The sequence below is a fragment of the Narcine bancroftii genome, chromosome 7, assembly GCF_036971445.1.
Source record: "Narcine bancroftii isolate sNarBan1 chromosome 7, sNarBan1.hap1, whole genome shotgun sequence".
Lineage (NCBI taxonomy): Eukaryota > Metazoa > Chordata > Chondrichthyes > Torpediniformes > Narcinidae > Narcine > Narcine bancroftii.
Window position 1 is genome coordinate 52,252,641 of NC_091475.1, and position 18,710 is coordinate 52,271,350.

At 40.0% G+C, this 18,710-nt stretch overlaps 1 protein-coding gene and 1 long non-coding RNA gene across 23 annotated transcripts in view; one reads left to right on the forward strand and one right to left on the reverse strand.

Annotated features, from left to right (window-relative positions):
• dmd (dystrophin) overlaps positions 1-18,710 on the forward strand; it is a 1,604,005-nt gene that overhangs the window by 258,041 nt on the left and 1,327,254 nt on the right. The window lies entirely within an intron of this gene.
• Positions 1,405-17,995, reverse strand: LOC138738934 (uncharacterized). The gene is made up of 4 exons (XR_011341878.1): positions 17,855-17,995; positions 11,194-11,308; positions 7,075-7,882; positions 1,405-5,814 (listed from the first exon to the last, which is right to left on the reverse strand). It is a non-coding gene; the product is annotated as an uncharacterized lncRNA (long non-coding RNA).

Below are 18,710 nucleotides of genomic sequence, written 5' to 3' on the forward strand. Positions count from 1 at the left end.
TTTGATGAGTGGTGTAATTTGCTAACTCCTCTCACTTGATCCATTAGTATATAACATGCATCAGTTGAAGGATATAATTGAACTAAGTGACTGATGATGGACTTTCCATTGATCACTTTCAATCAAAATTTGCTTCAACTGCAATTTTTAAATAGAATTTTTAGTTATTTGCAGACCAAGGAGGGGGTTTCAAAACATGCCACCCAAGCTCCACTGTGTTGCCTTAAGTTTTTGTTCACTGTAAAATCAATCAGTATTGATGTTCTTGTCCTTGCCTCAGTGTTGTTGGCACACGAGCGGAATGTTCATCCCTGTTACTTACAATGTCAAGCACCATTTTGGGAATTTGCTGCCAGCTAAAGTTGCACATAAATGTTATTGAATGTCTTGTCCAAACTTGGTTGGTGCAGGAATGGGAACTCATTATCTCATGCCATCAGTATTTATGAAAGTTGTTGAGTTTATTTTTATCTTCTGTAAATGTTTCAGTTATTCATTAATATGTGGTGAGATCTTGAAGTTCATTTTATTTGGCGTGGAATTGATTATAATTAAATTCAGGGGTTGAAATTGTAATTATTAGATATTGGTTGATTGGATGAAAGGGAGTTATAATTGTTTATCTTGAAGAAAAATGAATTGATTCAGGCACTTTTATTTGGAGACATTCATTCTATTGGTCTCCCTTGTCTGAACACCCATTATTTTTATTTCATGAATATATTTTTATTTTTCACATGCAGGAATTCAGAAAATTAAAATGTTGTAATTTGGTTTTGTTTCCTCAGTGGTATTTAAGATCCAGCTTCCAAATAAGGAGAAAAATTCAGAAAAAATAAACATTTTAATCCGTGGTTTTTAGATTTGCAATGAAATCATTCGAGTCACAGATTTAGATGTAGAGCACGGTAACAGGCCCTTTCCGGCCACGTGCCCTGGTACATTACCAATGGTAGGGAGAAACCGGAATTCCTAGAAAAAACCCACATAGACATGGGGAGATCATACAAACTCCTTACAAACAGAGCGGGATTTGAACCCCAGTCAATTCCCAATCGCTTGCGCTGTAAAAGCATTGTGCTAACTGCTACGCTAGCCGGGTTGCCTTGTATGAGAAAATTTTTCCTGGTTAATACTGGAGAATTCCAGAGACCAGACCCCATTGGTTGGAGTCCAGAGGTGAACTGACACATTCGGACCCTAGAACCTCTCAACTCCCTGTCCTGACACCTGGTTCCGATCAGCTGTTGCTCACCGCCTAGAACAAGTACTGGAATTGTGGGGCAGGTACAATGAAAAAAAAATTTCAGATCATATATTAAATTAGAAAAGTTTATTGACAACATATGTTTGAATGGAACAAAGATTATTTGGTTTAAAAAAACACGAAATGTTATTGGCTGAGAAAGTCATTATCTCTAATTCCTTTAGGCACCTGACAGAGCCATGTCTGGAGCTACTTGTGATGTTGGAGCTGATTGATAGAAATTTGTGATGTTGGAGCTGATTGATAGAAATGAGGACGTCAGAGTCAAGGAGTTGAACAGAAAAGCCCACAGATGCTGTGATTGATTTGTAATGCACAGAAGTGCAGGGAAACTAAGCATGTCAGCATTCTGAAGCACATTTTCTCAGAGCTGCTTCACACTGGGGCCTCTGCTTCTCTGGGCACCTCTGGAGGATAGATGAAGTTGGCAGACAAAATCAGGAAAGCCAATGTTAAAATAGCTCCAGTGCAAGGCAATGCAGGGGGAGAACTTGGACTTCAATTAATTGACTTCAGAAGTTTTCAAGACCATTTCTCCTTTCCCACTCCTCAAGCTCTCCTTTTTGCCCTGCCTCATGCTCCCATTCTTCCTTTTACTCAAACACGTGCACCTGTGTAAGGCTCATGGACAAGTACTGAACTCCGTCACCACTGGTTCTCAACCTTTTTCTTTCCACTCATATACCATTTTAAGTATTCTCTATGCTATAGGTGCTCTGTGATTAGAAAAGGATTGTGTAAGGTGGTACGATTGGTGGAAAGAAAAAGGTTGAAAATCTTTGTCCTACACCATTGTGGTACTCTAGTGCTTTCCATCATTGTATATTTGACACAAAAATATTCTGAGCTGATGAAGGATATTTTATTCTTGGTGTGTTTCTTGACCAAAAATGTGAACTCAGAAGGCTACATAATTTTAATGAAGAGCTGACAATTTGGGTCATTTTTCTTGGAAAGCAATAAAGCATTTTAAGTTGCAGAAATGTGCACTTTGAAGTTGTGCTTGCACAGGCGTGGTGTGTGAAAATGTGCTCTTGTGTCATTGAGAACCATGCAGCTGTGGGGGCCTGGAGTGTCATTGTCAATTATCTTCTCCATCCTGTCATTCTGTTTTCTGAAGTTAATTAAATGTGAGAAAATGCAGGTCCTTAGTTGTGCATTAAGGAAAAGAGCCTTCAAAATTGCTTCTCAGCTGGTGTGCTTGCATCAGTCAGGAAGAGACCTTGTTAAGCTCGTATGCTTTGATGGTCCCAATGATATCCTTTGAATGGACATGCCTGTGTTTTGCCGTCATTAGCATTGTGCTGGGACTTAATGAATTATGACTTGTCATGCATAACCAGCAATGGTGAAGCAAACGAGATGAAAGCTCATAAATCAATAGGAAACATCTTCCATGCTTTTTAACACAGCCCCTGGTTGCAGTAACGTACATAAGGCTTGAGATTCTTTATCTACATAACTGTGCTGAAGCTGACAGGAATGAACTTCAAGGGCTTTCCTTGGAGTTTAATTAAAGATAAAGTTCATTGTGTGAGTCGATGTGTTCCGTGTTGCATTCTGACCTGACCTGGGAAATCAAATGGCTTATCTTTGTTTTCTTTTTTCAATAATGAGATGATATTTTCATCCTGTTAGTCATGAAAACGACTCTCATTAAGATAAATCAACTTGAATGCATGACTCAGGAACAAATTATAAATTTGCATGCGTGTCATGCATATAAATTTTGATGTGGATGGATTGCACAAGAAGGAGAACAGTACTTTCCCATCTTCTGGTCAAAGAACAAAAATTTCAAAAAACAAAGAATTGATTAAATGTTGTGAAGGAGAGAGGGAGACGATGGAGGGAACCAAGAGGAAGGTCATTTGGCCCATGTTGCCCCTGCTGGCTCTATGCAAAAGCTATCCATCAGCTCTGAACAGCTAAATTCCCTTTTGAATGGTAACATTCAATCTCCATCCATTCCTGCCCTTGCTTGCAACCTTCTATGGATCCAGCTTCTCCAGTTTATCCTCATGCCTGGAATCATTTCTGTAAATCTCTTCTGAACTCACTTGGAGCTTTACAAAAACTGTTTCCAAAAATATTGAACTAATTATGAACGTTTTTCAACCGGGACCAATCTATAAGTCCCATTTCCACTGGCATCCAAGTTAATTGGCCGTGCAGTGTCCCGGGATAGGAAGCCCTTTTTGCTATTCCCACAGGGCAACCCTTAACTGGGACGCTAATTGCTTTTACACTGAATACACTCATCCCCAGGGATCGGAGAGTTCTACTTTCAATGGAAATGGGTGACTTTTTGCTGTCCCTTTTCCACTGGTTTTATCAGCCCGCTGGTGTCAGCAAACACCAGGGATATGAATAAGGGTAGAGGCAGTTAATCCCCAGTGTGAAATGACATCATTTGATGCCAGCATTCAGACAAGGTTCCTTTTCCACGGGACCCTGTCCTAGTTAATTCCTGAGACAGGGTGCCAATAGAAAAGGGGTTAGTGACACACTGTCACTCTAACTTGTCCACGAGAAGATTATGATGAGCATCTTCTTGAACCCCAGCAGTTCTAATGAAGATACTCTCACTATTATTGTGTCAGGAGTTCGAGATTTGGGCTCTGGGATGATTAAAGATTGGTGATTTATTTCCAAGTCAGGCTGGTACTCTGATGCACATTATCCTTGATGTTTCATGGGGTGGAAATTGTGGATGTAGGGTCACTATGCACAGTATTCCTTGACATGGAATTACAAACACGTGCTTAACCAGATTTTAATGATGCACACTGGCACCAATGGGCGTCAATGGAGAATACAAGGAAAGGAAGCAATGGTGGGCCTGCTCTGCCCATCCATATGATCATGAAGGTACACAGGATGTTAGTCAAGTGGTTTGTTTTTCCCAAAATGTTGTTGAGGTTCTTGAGTGTTATTGGAGGGAGATTGAGAGTGGTCAATCATATTCTTCATTTCCATCTTGTTGATGGTGGAAAGACTTTGGGGTCTCAGGAAGTGAACTTTTCTCTGCAGGATGCCTGGAATCTGACCTGTTCTTGTAGCCACAGTGTTTGTGTGGTTGATCCAATTGACGGTGGTCAGTGATGACAATCATATTGACATTGTTGGCACGGGCATCTGCATCCATAATGTATTTGATTGTCAAGAATTTTGGGTGAATTCTCTTTCATTAGAGAGAGTCACAAATCTACAAACCCATCCTCTGGTTTCATCCTATCCTCTTTTGGAACTTTACCATCTTGCTCTATTGGGCTAAGATGGAAGATAACATTTCCTGGTTAAAAGTCGGCTGCAGTAGTCATGATAAGATGATCTCTTGTGGAGGAATCAGATGCGGAGTGTTTAATAACCAGGAAACTAACAATTACATTTGATGTGACAGTGTATCCCTCTGAGGAGATGAAATAATTATATTCACGATTACTCCTGAAGAAGCTTTTTGGTCCTTCTTTGCCAGCTGATTTGCCAGTTTTTCAGTGATAGTCCCTCACTCTAAAGAAGCAGAAGGTCAGGACAGGACAGCTGCTTCTCCTTGCATGACCAGCTAGAAATAATTTCCTCTGTGGGAAAGAAAGGATCAGTGTTTGAAACAAGGTATCTGATGAATGTTTCTCTAGTAGTTTGTATTTTTATTCCAGATTCCGGCATCTGCAGTCTCTTGTTTCTCCCTTTTCATGGCACACAGAGAATAGTGGAAAGAACTGCCATCAATACAGGCTCAATTTTAACGTTTAAAAATTTGGACAGGTACATGGATGGGATGGAAATGGAATGGGTGCAGGTCAGTGTGGCTAGGCAGAAAAGTGGTTTGGCACTGACTAGAAGGGTCCTGTTTCTGTGATGTTCTATGGAAGACATATTCTTCTTCTTTTCAATGAGAGTTTTACGATTTTTCTCTCTCACTGCTCCCTCTTTTGCTTTATACCTATGACCAACAGGCCTCGATCTTGCCCCTCACTCTCTCCTCTATACCTGCTCTCTTCCCTATCCTCTCTCTCTCTGCCCAGACCAAATATCAACACCACCTTCTTGACCTACTTGCAACTCCTGCTTGACCCATTTAATTTCCCTTGCAGTTTTTGTTTTGTGATCACTTGTATTCTGTCCTTCTCGTGCTTGCTTTATAACACTGTGACCAGCTTTGACCTATTCCATTCAATGTGCTGCTTTGGGTATAATATCCCAATAGCAACTGTGGCTTCATGATTTTAATACAAATGCACGTTATTAATGTGTGTACCCCAACACTCCAGGATACTCCTCGGTTCTGTAATGTGAATAGATATGGATAAGAAGATGGATGCAGGTTGTTGGAAGGGCCACAGATGGCTCTTGCCCTCATCTCAAAATTCAGAAGTTATTTGAAAGACCTGCTCTGCTGATTGCTTGACAGTAGTTTGTTTACACACTAGATGTAAGATTACCACCAGAGCATCTCTCCCCTCAGTATAATTTTGCAGCAGTTGGAAATCTGATGTTAAAAATTGCTGGAAATACACAGGCATCAGGACAATATTGAGAGAGACCTTAGAGAGAAACAAAAAAACACATTTTAACATAGCCACAGAAAGTTCAATCACTTCATACAGTATGCAGATTCATGAACTGGTTTAAAATTATCCCTTTGCTTTTGGTACCAAACCTTGTTGCAACTGTGGCATGAGAATTTGTGGTTATAACAATATTAGCAAACTGATTGAGAGTGGAAAAGGAAATGAACCATTGTCTTCCAAATCATGATTCAAATTAGATTGATAATGTTACCTTCACTGTTGCTGTACAAATGAAAATGTGCATACATTTGTGTCTGGATTGCCATTTAGATTATATAGTGCTCCAATAAGATAGTTGAAGTATTGAGTAAGAGCATTTACTAATTAATTGTCCTCCATTTTAATGAGTGGTGCCACTATTTACAAAAAATGTTCAAGTTCCTTGAGTCCAAACACTGTACGAAGTAATTTGGCATTGATTGTAACTAAAATATGCAGCAAACTAATTCTTTTTTATTCTTCTCCCCCCCCCCCCACCCCACCCCCCTCCCCCACAATGATCCAATTAAATTTGCCAATGAAATAGATTGCATATTAGTTAATGCAGTTGAAATGAACTGCACAGTAATTATAGTACTGCGGAAAAAAGAAATTAGTGCCATTGTAAAAGTAAACAAATTGCCTTGTTCAATCCTAAATCATGTGTGCTCTGTCTCAGGCCCATGATCATGAGAGACTTCTGGAGAAATGGGAACATATAAGTGGCTGGCAAGGAATTAGTCAGGTTAGTCTTAGTCTCTTCAGGTTTGAAATGTGAACACTGACATAAAGAACTTCGTTTGGCACAGCTTTCAGCAGGTGACTCACTGCTCTCTGTCATTATATTTCACATCAGATGCTTGTAGAAAAAGCCTCTATTCAAAGCAATGCAGATCCCTTTACAACCATAAGACCTTGGAGAGAGAAAGGCAGAAAATATTTAGGCATGGTGTTGGAGTTCTGTTCAATTGAACAATAACATTTGGATACAAAACAGAAATCTTGGCAATGCTCAGCAAGTCAGGCAGCCTCTGTAGAAAGAGGCAGAGAATGTAACACACTTTCACATGGTCAAAGGCACTTCATAATTTTCGTGAAAGGGGCAAGGTAAGATATGGGTGACCTCTAACCTTTTGGAAACTCAAATTTACCCTTGCAGAAGTCTCAAATCACCACCCAAAAATTTGAGATATGGAATGAAATTTATGGGAAATGAAAGTAAATAAATTAACACATAAAGTATTTTTTTTTCACCTTGAGTTTCTTGATGCATGTGCAGGTGATGTTGTTTTGCATTCAGGAAAATAGCAATAGGGAGAGTTTCCAAGGAATGCAAACCTCCAGTTAATGCAGAGTTCACAGATGGCTTCATATTGCAGAGAGGGTTGGATGCGTAGAAAGCATCTGTTCTTCCCCTGTTTCTCTTTCCATGGTTGCTACTTAGTATTTCCAGTATTTTCTGTTTGTATTTCTGATTTCCAGCATCTGTAGTTTTTTTTTAATTCATTTAGTTAGAAATCTAAGGACTATGTCTGAATTGGAATACTCAATATCTGGAGAAAACTCATGTTGTTGTGATGACACCTGTGAACAGAGCTGAGGGACGGGGAGCTGTAGAATTTAATTGAGAGTGAAGACTATGGAACAAATGAATTTGACTGATCTCTTGTTTGACAAGATGAGTCAACAATCCATAGAACACAGATAACGGAGGGAAGAACTTGTACTCTGTTTCAGCTGGTTATGAGGCAGAATTTCAAGTTTATTATTATCATCCAGTTGCAACGTATTGGTTGTCCTTCAATTCAAAGAAGACACTTTGTTGTGCAGTTCATTTGTGGACATGAGGGTGATTTGATGCAGTCCCAATCTGGAAGCGCAAAGTCTAGCACAATGGGAGCACTGGAAGCCTTGTTGTAATTACTGTGGCTGCTGTTCATGGCCTTCCACCGGTTTTTGGCAGCATCTCTCTTCAAAACTGATGTAGGCTTTGTTGCACAGGGCTTGCCAATGGGACCTGTCAGCAGCCGTACACCTGGATGAAACAGCATTTTTTGGTCCTCTGTGTAAAAACATGCAAACACATACTTAGAGAGACAAAGAGCACATTACAAGTGATTTACGGAATATGTAGTAATTAAATAAATATTGTTTAATGATAGTTGTGTCTTGGAGTGATTTGTATAAGCAGTTCATCAGTCATTCAGCAATTTCTGGACTGATATGCCCTTTATCTTGTTGGTACAGTAAGGATATCTATACTACACTGTATTGCTCCAAATTGAGACTTTAGAAAATGTACTTTATACATAAGAAACACCTTGCAAACTGACCAAAAATGGAATTGATATGCACGATTGGTTTGTAACACAGGGTTTTATGCAGGAAAAATTCTGACATCCATTAAAGAAGTTGGTGTTAGAAAATGTACATGCTTAGATTTGAATGAGCTTCAGAGATAGGGTGATATGTGACCTGTCTGTATACAATGGGTGTGCCACCCAGAAAGCTGAACAGAAATGATAATGGAATCATGTTGGCTGCTCTCTGGTGAAAGAAAAGAATTAAAAGAATTAAAGAGAGTGTCAATTCAGAATCTGTGCTGTGCGACTTGGATAATAAAGTGGGGCTGATAACATAATAACTTATGTTATTACAGTGCCAAGAACCTGGGTTAGAATCAGTAAGGTATTGGTATGTTCTCTTCGTGTCTCCGGTTTCCTCCCACCCTCCAAAAATGTATGGGAGTTTAAGGTTAATTGGGTAATTGGGCGGTACGGCTCGTGGGGTGGAAAGGTCTGTTACCGTGCTGTATGTCTAAACTTAACATCTCAAATTAAAATTTAAAAATTTAAAAGCACCTCTGAAATGAATGTGGGAGCAAAGGTGCTGCAGAAGATTCAACAGATTACATGTACATGCTGAGCTCTTGACAGTTTGGAAAAGTTTTCACAGACATTGAAAAGTAAATATTTACTTTTTCTAACACCAGGTTCATTAATAAAATGTATTTTTTTTCCCTGCTCCAAACCTTGTGTAAAAAAAATGGCTATCAATTTCCATATTTTTCATCCTTGGATTTAAATATAATTTTTTAAAAATCTAGACATACAGCACAGTTACAGGCCATTTTGGCCCTGGAATCCGTGCCACCCAATTTATACCCCCGGTACGTTTTGAACAGTGGGAGGAAATTAGACCCCCCCCCCCCCCACTCCGAGGAAACCCAGGCAGACACGGGAAGAACATACAAACTCCTTTCAGACAGCATGGGATTTGAATCCCGGTCCCAATCACTGATGCTATAAATGCATTGTGCTCACCGCTACGCCAACCATACTGTGATGTGATACCTTACCAACTTATCACGAGGCCCACATTCATTCCCTCATGAGAAAAGTGAATATGCTTGATCACGGTGTAACTTCATAGCTTGATAGGAATCACTGTTTTATTCTGTGACTGACCAGAGATTAGGCTCAGTCTCACACTCTCGCTCCTTTTCCATCCTATTTGACTCACTCACTTCAGGCACTGCATCCTCCCGCCATCTCGTGCATCAATGGTAGAGAGATGCAAAAAGCCTGTCATTGTCTTAAACTCAATATCCTCAGTCTCCCAGGATTCATACCTTTGCCTGAATGCTCTCTATCCCTTTTGGAGGATCTTAACAACAATAATTTTGAATGACATTTGAATATTTTTCTGTGAAACCTCCCTTGTCCATAGATTACAGTGATCAGAGGTAGAGTTAGTACCTCCTGGCAAGATATGAATACAGAGATCAGGTTCTATCTGTTGAAAATCTAAGATGTGAATCTCAGAAAGGAATTGCCCGATGGAAGTAGCTCATGTGTCATGTTAATCAGATCTTAGACTCCAGGTAAAATTTGGATGAGATCAGCTTTGCTCTGATGAAAAAAAATGTATCTGTTTGACAGCCTTTTCAGGAAAAGCATTAATCAACCACTGCTTGTAAATTCAAAGAGCTGTTTGCCAGCAAAAGTATCCCTGAGGTCCTTTTCATGCATAATGAGCCACTCTCACTGTAAAGAACCTGGTGGAGTTCCTGAAGGACTGGTGATTTGATCACATGAACAGCATCATCTCACCTTGCAGAGAGTAATGGAAAGGCAAATAAATGTGAAAGCAGCCAAGTATCCTCTGATAATGACTAAATTATCACAGGCGAAATCTCTGTTTGAGTATTCCAACTATCCCCAGTACCCAAAGCCAAGAATGTTGAGTAGTCTGCTGTAAGATTCATGAGCAGGCAAACTGAAAGCCTATTCCCAAGAACACAAAGTCTGCAAGAAACAAAAGAATGAGAAATTATGGGATGTCGATGAAGATGGGCATGAAGGCAGGCACTCTGCTGGGACAGAGATGCAAAGGAGCTTTTGCAAAGAAAGATGAGAAGCAGGCAATGATGGGGATAGGCAGTGGTGGCTTGACATTCGCTGTCCATCCTGATGCAGGATGGCATGCCATTTCAGAGAATTTGACCTTTACTAAAAAGATTTTATTTGTTTATTTCATTTTATTTTCTGTTAGTGTCTATTAATGGCTTGCATTTTGAATGTGATTTTGTTCAGCAATTTCTTTTTTTTTAATCCTTTGTTGATGTTTTATAATTGGTCATTTAGACCAGAGTTGTGGAGAGTTCCTTCTCTCAGAGAGTAGTAAATACTTAAAATTCTTCGGCCAGAGGCTGGTGGAAGCCAGGTCAGCAGAGATATCCAAGGTGAGTGTTTAAAAGATTGAGGGTAATGAGGAGAAGCACAGAAGAAAGAAGAGTTGAAGGCCCATGATAATTGAATGCTGGCTCAGTGGCTGATTTCTGCTCCTGTTCTCTTCTGATATGTTGTGTCTTAAAAACGGTTCTTTTTTTCTGCTTGTTTCAAAATGTCTTGTACTCAGACATTTGGAAATATTGAGACAGGCCTTCCAAATGCCTTATCCTTGTGGCATTCTCCAACTCACAGAATCATCCGTGAAGCAAAGTTGTCAGGAACTGAAAGTTGTATGTGGGGTTTGGATCTGTGGAGAGATGTGGATAGGACACCTGCTGGGTCAAGAGGATCTGAACCCATTTTTTCAATTCTGAAGCATTAAGAAACGGGTTTCTTTGAGGAAATGCTGCTTTGCCCACCTGACGTTTGTTCAGACATTAATTACTTCTCCACGTTTAAGTTACCAGCAGTTACAAAATATTGAAGGGAGAGAGTGAGAAGGTATTCAGAATTGCAATCAGACTTCTTAATAAACCTCACACTTGCAAAAGAATGTTGTCTTTGCTCTATTCCACCAGATCTTTCTCTCTCTCTCCACTTCAAATGGGCTATGTATTGGTTGACAGGCAAGACTACTTACAGAACAAATTTCTCACTGTAGTTTAGCACATCCTGCAATGTCGTTTGACTTGAATGGCTGGAGATTTGCACAATGTCATCAGAGGGGACTGTTATTGTCACCATGTGTACAGCATCTTGGGTAGAAAATGGAAAATTCAAGCATCAGTTATTCAATTTGCAAACATTATAATGATTGAGCAGATAGTTGTTTGGAACGTGTGCATGCTAAATGAGTTCTATCTATTTATGACACTTCCTGTTGGCACGAATGCACGCAGGGCTAATACCGAATGCTTGTTATTTTCCATGAGAAACAAGGTTTGTGAGAAGTGCAAAGAACCATCTATAAATTCATAACTATTTCAGCTCCTTTCATTCCATTTGTCATTAAGAGCACTCAGGCACATAAAGCTGATCAAGCTAAAAAGCTCTTTTAGAACAAGCACTTCTAATTTAATAAGATAATTGTAACAGTTTTCAAATTCCATCACAATTTTCATATTTATGATACTTTCATGGTGCAAAAGGGAAGATTATTGCAAAAATGATAGTTTCATCAATTTGCATGAAATTTCTTTGTGTTCATCGACAAAATCTTCAATCACCAAACCGAATTAAACATGACTTGCCTTTGGAATTGTGGAGTTGAGAGCTCAAATATGTCGGGAAGATGATTTCAGCTGCAAATAGGTTAAGCGAGGAGCACTTGTGAGACACATATTCATGCTGGATGTAGACAGTATTTTTGATGAAGAGGGTGCAGGTCATTTGAGAAGGTATCTGGTATTGGCTTGAGACAGGGACCTAAAAGAAAATTATTTCAGCCTTTTGGAGGAAATAGGAGCTCATCTGAAGGTGCTAATGTCTGAAATACCATCTGAAGCATTTTGGCTAGCCAGCCATTTGGAGGCTTCAACATGGATTTTATCTGAAGGCTGCACCTGGCAATTGGAATCAGTGACTCAGGCAAAAGCTCAGATCAGCAGGAAGCTGACTGGGCAATAGAGATCAACTGATCCAGGGGACTTGTGACACAGGGTGGTATTAATTCATTTCAACTCAGTAATCTTGTGAATAGCTCCTTTTTAACTGGAATTCTACATAGTAGATGCAGCAATGAGTAGGAATTTACAACTAATTAGTTTCTTTTCTACGAGCTTTTGCCATCTCTGCTGAGTGTAATGAGTGATGGACCCTTTGTGACACTGCTCATTTCTTGAGAACAGCCAAAGGAGATGTAACTTTTTCGTAATACTTGGCTCATTCCATATCCCAGCATCCTTTGGCAAACTCTGTCAATCCAATGTTGGTGGATGAATAGATCAGCAAATGGACAGCTAACAAATGGATGTAAGTCTACATGGCACAGAGCATTGAAGTCTTGAATTTCATGCAAGCACTAAGTCTACTACTCTTTCAGCAGAGGGAATGAACTTTTTTTTCCTACATTTTTAAAATTGGAGTGAATAGCAGATGAGGGAAGCAACTTAAAATGGAGGATTTTGAGAGTTGTCACAGTTGCAGAGACTTGACCATTTTTCAGGCAGAGGGTACAAAGGCAGGGCCAACAGAAGCAGAGGTTGTGTATTTTCAATTTGCACAAAAGTGTAAAAAATCCATTAGTCAAGAGGAATGTCAGAAAGATGTTCCGTGGATGTATATGTTTCAGTCTGGTGGTGGTGTTGGAGCTCAGCTGCACTGCTCAGGGAGAGGTCCTGAGATCCAGTTTGCGATAAGATGGTGCTTGTGTATTTTATTTGTATCCATCCAAAATGAAAACTGGCAAGCCTGTGGGGAATAATTAAGCAAAACCTGTTACTCCATTTACTGGGATGCAGTTGGGTGGAGACAACTTCTCAGGGCATGCAACTGGAGCTAAGTTTGCCAAAGATTAATCTGATGCACAGAAGGGAAGGAAAAATAGTGGTGAAAAAAGGTGATGGAGGTTACTGTTGAAAGAAGTAAGGATGCACATTTGTGCAGTTGCAGGCATGACTGCTGAATGGTGTGTTTCCAAGTTGATACTCTGGTCTCCGATGGCATGTAACAGCAGGGGTATATCTAGAGTATGGCACATGCCCAGGGCATCACTTTAAAGGGGGCACCACTGAGCAGTTTCTCTCCTGCTGGTCTCCTTCACTGCCTAGGCCCCAGATGGTTCCCACACCTCCCCTGATGTTTGGAAGTGGCACATTGAAGGAGGCACGATTAGTGTAGACGTAGGTCTGATTTGCCTAAACAGAGACTGATTCCCCCCCCCCACATACAAAGAACACACACCTCTTTCTTCTCCACTTCATCCTTCTGTTTGCTCTCAACTTATTAAAAGGCCAAAGCCAAATGCAACATGGTGGCCAGCTCTCACGAGAATGCTGTGTCACCATTTGTTCTGATGCAAGGAATGTAAAAGTTTGTCCACCCTTGCCATAAGCACTGCTTTTCGTTGATACACTGCTGTGTAACAGTGACAGAGCCTTCTGAAGAAGTTGAGAGAACAGGTTGTGCTATTAGAGTGGTTCCAATGACAGTTAAATAAAAAGGCATGAGGTCTTGCAAGGAGAGTTTTCTGACTCCCAAGATAGTTGAAAAGGTAGAAACCTTAGGATTACATGCTGGTGAATGGATCAGAAGGATGCATTTCAGAAGAAATGGCGCACGAGGAAGAGAGTTGTGTTTGTGGGGTAGGCAATTCTGTGCTGGGGGAAGTGAGATCTGGATGAATGTGACCGGTACCAAGGCTGGGATCGATATCCCATGAGCAAGTTTGCTGTGCTATTGTGGCGGGTTCAATGGCAGGGGCTTGGATTGAGCAGAATAACTGGGGAGAGAGAACCAAGGATAGATAGCGGGACACAAAAGCAAAAAGTTGGCCAAAAGAAGTTTTAAATTATTGCTGTTTTAATACATGAAGCATTTGTAATAAGCAAGATGAGTTACTGACACAAATGCGATTGATTCAATGTCTTTGCAAAGTCATGGGTGCAAAAAGATCCAAGCTTGGATCTTAACGTTGAGGGGTGTAAACAGCAAACAAAGTTAAAACCCGATAAATCCCTTGGTTGGATAGCTGACATACCACGGTCTTAAAGAAGTGGCTATTGAATTAATGGATGTACTGGTTATGACCTTCAAACAATTCCAGAGTAATAGCAAAGAATTGGAAAACAGCTACTGTGTTGCCACCATTTTGAAATAAGAGGTGTTAATCAGCCTGCCTGGCTTTTCTATATTGTTGGAAAAATGTAGAATTAATTGATAAGGAGATAAGAGAGTGGCCCAGCAAGAAAAATCATATCCTGATCCTGCAGAGCAGGCATGTTTCCATGATGGGGAAATCATGTCTGACATCATGATTAGGGGTTTTTGAGAAAATCCCATTAAGAGTGAACTGAGGGAAACCAATGATATATTTCACTTAGACGTCAGGATGGTATTCAACAAGCTGCTTAACTATGGGTTAAGGCAAAATAGCCCATGGCATGCGAGGTTACAGACTGGCATGGGTAGGAGTATGGTCGTAAGTAGTGAGGAAGGATTGTTTGGTAATTTTCAGGTTGACAACCTTGAAAGTGGATTACTGAAAGGATCAATACTCCTTGCAATGTACATTCACACTTTGGAGATGGGAAGGCAAGAAGGATGTCATTGCTGGAGAGATATTAGCAGGTTAAATGAGTGGGCAGAAGTTGGCAAATGTGGGAAAAAAAAATGAATTTCACTTTGGAAGACAATTCAAAAGAGCAGCATTTTTTGAATAAAATAGGAAGTTGTGCATTGATGGGATTATCATGTGTTGGTGCAAGAAACACGGAAAGTGCAGCAGATAATAGGAAAAGTAAATGAAATGTTTCCCCTCTGTCATGGGGGTGGGAGTTTTAAAAGTATAAAAGTAAGGGATGTTTCTCTGCAACTGTACAAGGAACCAAGGAGGTCTGCAGACAATTTTGGTTGCACTACTTCGAGAGACAAAATATTTTAATTGGAGGCTGTTGAGTGAAGGTTCCTGAGGATGATCTTGGGTATGGGAAGAGTTAATACCATTCAATGGAATTGAGAATAGTTGAGAGAAGACCTGAATGAAGCATACAATTTTGAGGAGCTTGCAGGGGAATAATGATGAGGATGGTTCCTCTTGTGGAGAGCTCAGAACCAGAGCTTGTGGTTTCAGAATAAGGGAAAGTCCATTTCAGACCAAGAAGAAGAAAGTTATTTTGATGTTCTTGGATCTTCTTGCCAAAATGTCGTGGGGGTGGAATGGGTAAAGTCCTTGAGTGTATTAAAGGCTGAAATAAACAGTTTTCTAAACAGTAAGGGAATTGGGTGTAATAGTGAAAGAGCAGGAAAATGGACTTGAGAAACATTGGTTCAAGCATGATACACCCTTGAATAGGTCACTCCTGTGACTCAGAGCACATGCTCTTCAATTTTTTTCTATAAACCTGCATGATCTCTTATTTGAATCAGTGAAGAGTCGACGTGCATAAACAGTCTCTGAGCACAATGGGTCCATATTGGGGAATGTTTGGTGTGTTTTGGGAGATGTGGTTGGCAAAAGTGGAAGACTCTGATCCTTGCAAAACTTGGACATGTTTTAATTTTTTTGTTTTCAATATTACTGTCTCCATCCCAGAGGCTGAAGGGATGTGAGTTGGAAATTACATGAACTTTAATTACCAGAAGGAACCCAGGGAAGCTCAACAGCAAATAAATGGCCTGGAGAGAGATAAAGCAGAGCAGGGATTCTTTGTTCAGCTCCAAGGAGCTGACTCACGAGCTAAGAGGTCATTCTTTGCTCTTCACATCATTTTCTTGGGTTTCTTCATAGGCCAGTGGAACATTGAAAAGTACAGCACAGGAATAAAGCCCTTCAGCCCACATGTATATGCTGAACACTGTGTCCAAATCAAATTAAAACTGCTGCTTGTTCTTAATCCCTCCATTCCCTTCATATGCATATGCCTCTTGCTTCCATCAGTACCCTAACCAGCTCATTCCAGACAACTACTACTCTCTATGTAAAATACTTACCCCGCACATCTCCCTTAAACTTCTTCTCCTTGAACTTAAAAGCATATCCTTGAATGTATGATGCATTTACGTTGGGGGGGGGGATGGGGGGAGGTTCTGAACGACCACCCCATCAATTCCTCCCATGATTTTATAAACCCCTATCAGGTCTCCCTGATCCTCCAATACTCCAAAAAAAAAGCAACCCAAGTTTATCTTATCTCTCTCTGTCATTCATTTTCTTAACAAGGCAACATCTTGGTAAACCTCTTCTATACACTTTCCAAAGCTTCCACATCCTTCCTGCAACGGGGCGTTCAGAATTGCACACAATATTCCAGGAGCATCCAAACCAAAATTACATATAGCTACAACATGCTTTCCTAACTTTGTACTTAATATCCTATCCAATGAAGCTTTGCATATCATACGCCCTCTTCACAACTCAATCTACTTAAGTGGCCACTTTCAATGATAAATGGACATGGACCCCAAATTCCTTTGCACTTCAATGCATTTAAGAGCCTTGCTATTAACTCTATGCTGGTGGTTCTCAACCTTTTTCTTTTCACACACGTACCACTTGAAGTATTCCCTATGCTATAGGTGCTCTGTGATTATTAAAGGATTGCTTAAGGTGTTATGTGGGTGGAAAGAAAAAGGTTGAGAATCACTGGTCTATGCATTCCCATATTATTTGACTTTTCTTTCACTTGTTGAGATTAAATTCTAGCTGCTTTTTCTCAGCCCATTATCTGTAACTGACCAATATCCTACTGCATTCTTTAATTGCCCTCTACAATGTCCACACCTCCACCAATCTTCATATCACCTGCAAACTTACTGATGTACATACTTATTTTTTCGACCAATTAATTACAATCTATCACAAACAACAAGGGCCCTGACTGCTTCACGTAGAAGATCATCATGTCACAACTAACTGATTTCAGACAGCCAGCAAATTACATATCCATACTATCAGCATTTGATGCAGCAAACTGGATGTTCACTGTCTTTTTCCCAGGCTTTCGGAATTGAGAACTCGAGGGCATGGATTGAAGGTGAGAGAGAAAGATTTGAAGGAGACCTGAAGCACAGGTTTTATCCACACAGAGAATCTGGACTGAACTGTCAGATGATATGATAGAGATGAGTAAAATTAGAACATTAAAAAAATTAATATTCATGTCTCAGGTATAGATAAATGGGAATAGCTCAGAATGGCAACTTGTTCAGCATGGATGAGTTGGGCCATAGGGCCTGTGGCACCATGGCTTAATTGAACAAGAGAGAATTCCACACTGACAGTCAATGAAATTTTGGGCAGAAGCTTTGCTTGTGATTTTTTTTGTGTTACCTTCAATGATCCATGGCTGAGATTTGTGTCTGTCTGTTGTTACAAGATCAAACCAGCAACCACAAAGAAGGCATATCACACAGGGGTAAAGATGAACAATTACTTTATTAACAAAAATTCACCTTCAAACTTTAATTCAAAATCCCCCCTTTTATAACAATGCCCACTGGTTACTATGCAAATCTCTATAACAGTGTAAAACTACTAAATTCCCTAGCCTAAATATAACATATGTAATTAAAGTCTGTTATATTTCCAACCAGCCCACAGAAAAACTTAGACACAAAACAAACACAAATCAGACAAGACTCACAAAATTTCGATCTCAACTGAAGCAAAGATCATAAACAAAATTCAGTTTGTTTGGTAAACTGAAGCCAAAAGATCTTTGTGTGAGAGAGTGAGAGAGCACAAAATTCAATGTTGTCTTGTGTTGCTTGCAGAGAGAGGAACCACTGGCTTGGTCCGGATCCTTCTGGCTGTCTTTGGAATGTTCACCCCTTTTAAAATGCCCAACATTCTAAACTGTCCTCCAGACCATGATTCATGCTCTGGGCCTTCTTCCACTCCACAGCACTACCCAGTGGTGGTTTTTCGTCCAAGTCCAGAAATTTTTAGATCATTTTCTGCACATGCCCAGTCCGTCTCCCACTCTCTCAGCAGTCCATCTTCACCTTGGCTCTTCAAGGCAAACTGTCACTTTTTAACATAAAACCACACAGCACATAGGCCAATACACAACACAGAACTCTGTAACACTGTTAATGACCATAAAGTCTTGCTGTGAGTATTCCTGGATCCATGTTCTGAGTAGGTCTTTTTTTTGGAAAATTGATCACACCACGTGATCAGCATATTTTTAATGCTATGCTGCAATTAAATAAAATGTATTTATTTCAAATTGGAGAATAATCTGGTTTCAATGATTATAACTTATCAAGCTTGCTATACTATCAAAACACTATTTCACAAAAAAATCTGGGTAAAAGAACATGTTGTAATGCTGCTAGAATCTAAAAATTCACATCTTCCTTGCTTCAGACCTTGTTCTGCTGTGGTTGTTGACAGAAGAGTAGAGTTGTTTAAAAATAACTCATTGAGGTCTCTCTAGGAACATGAATCTTGATTTCCACAGATTTTCCTGAAGCATTTAATCCAGATTACTATGA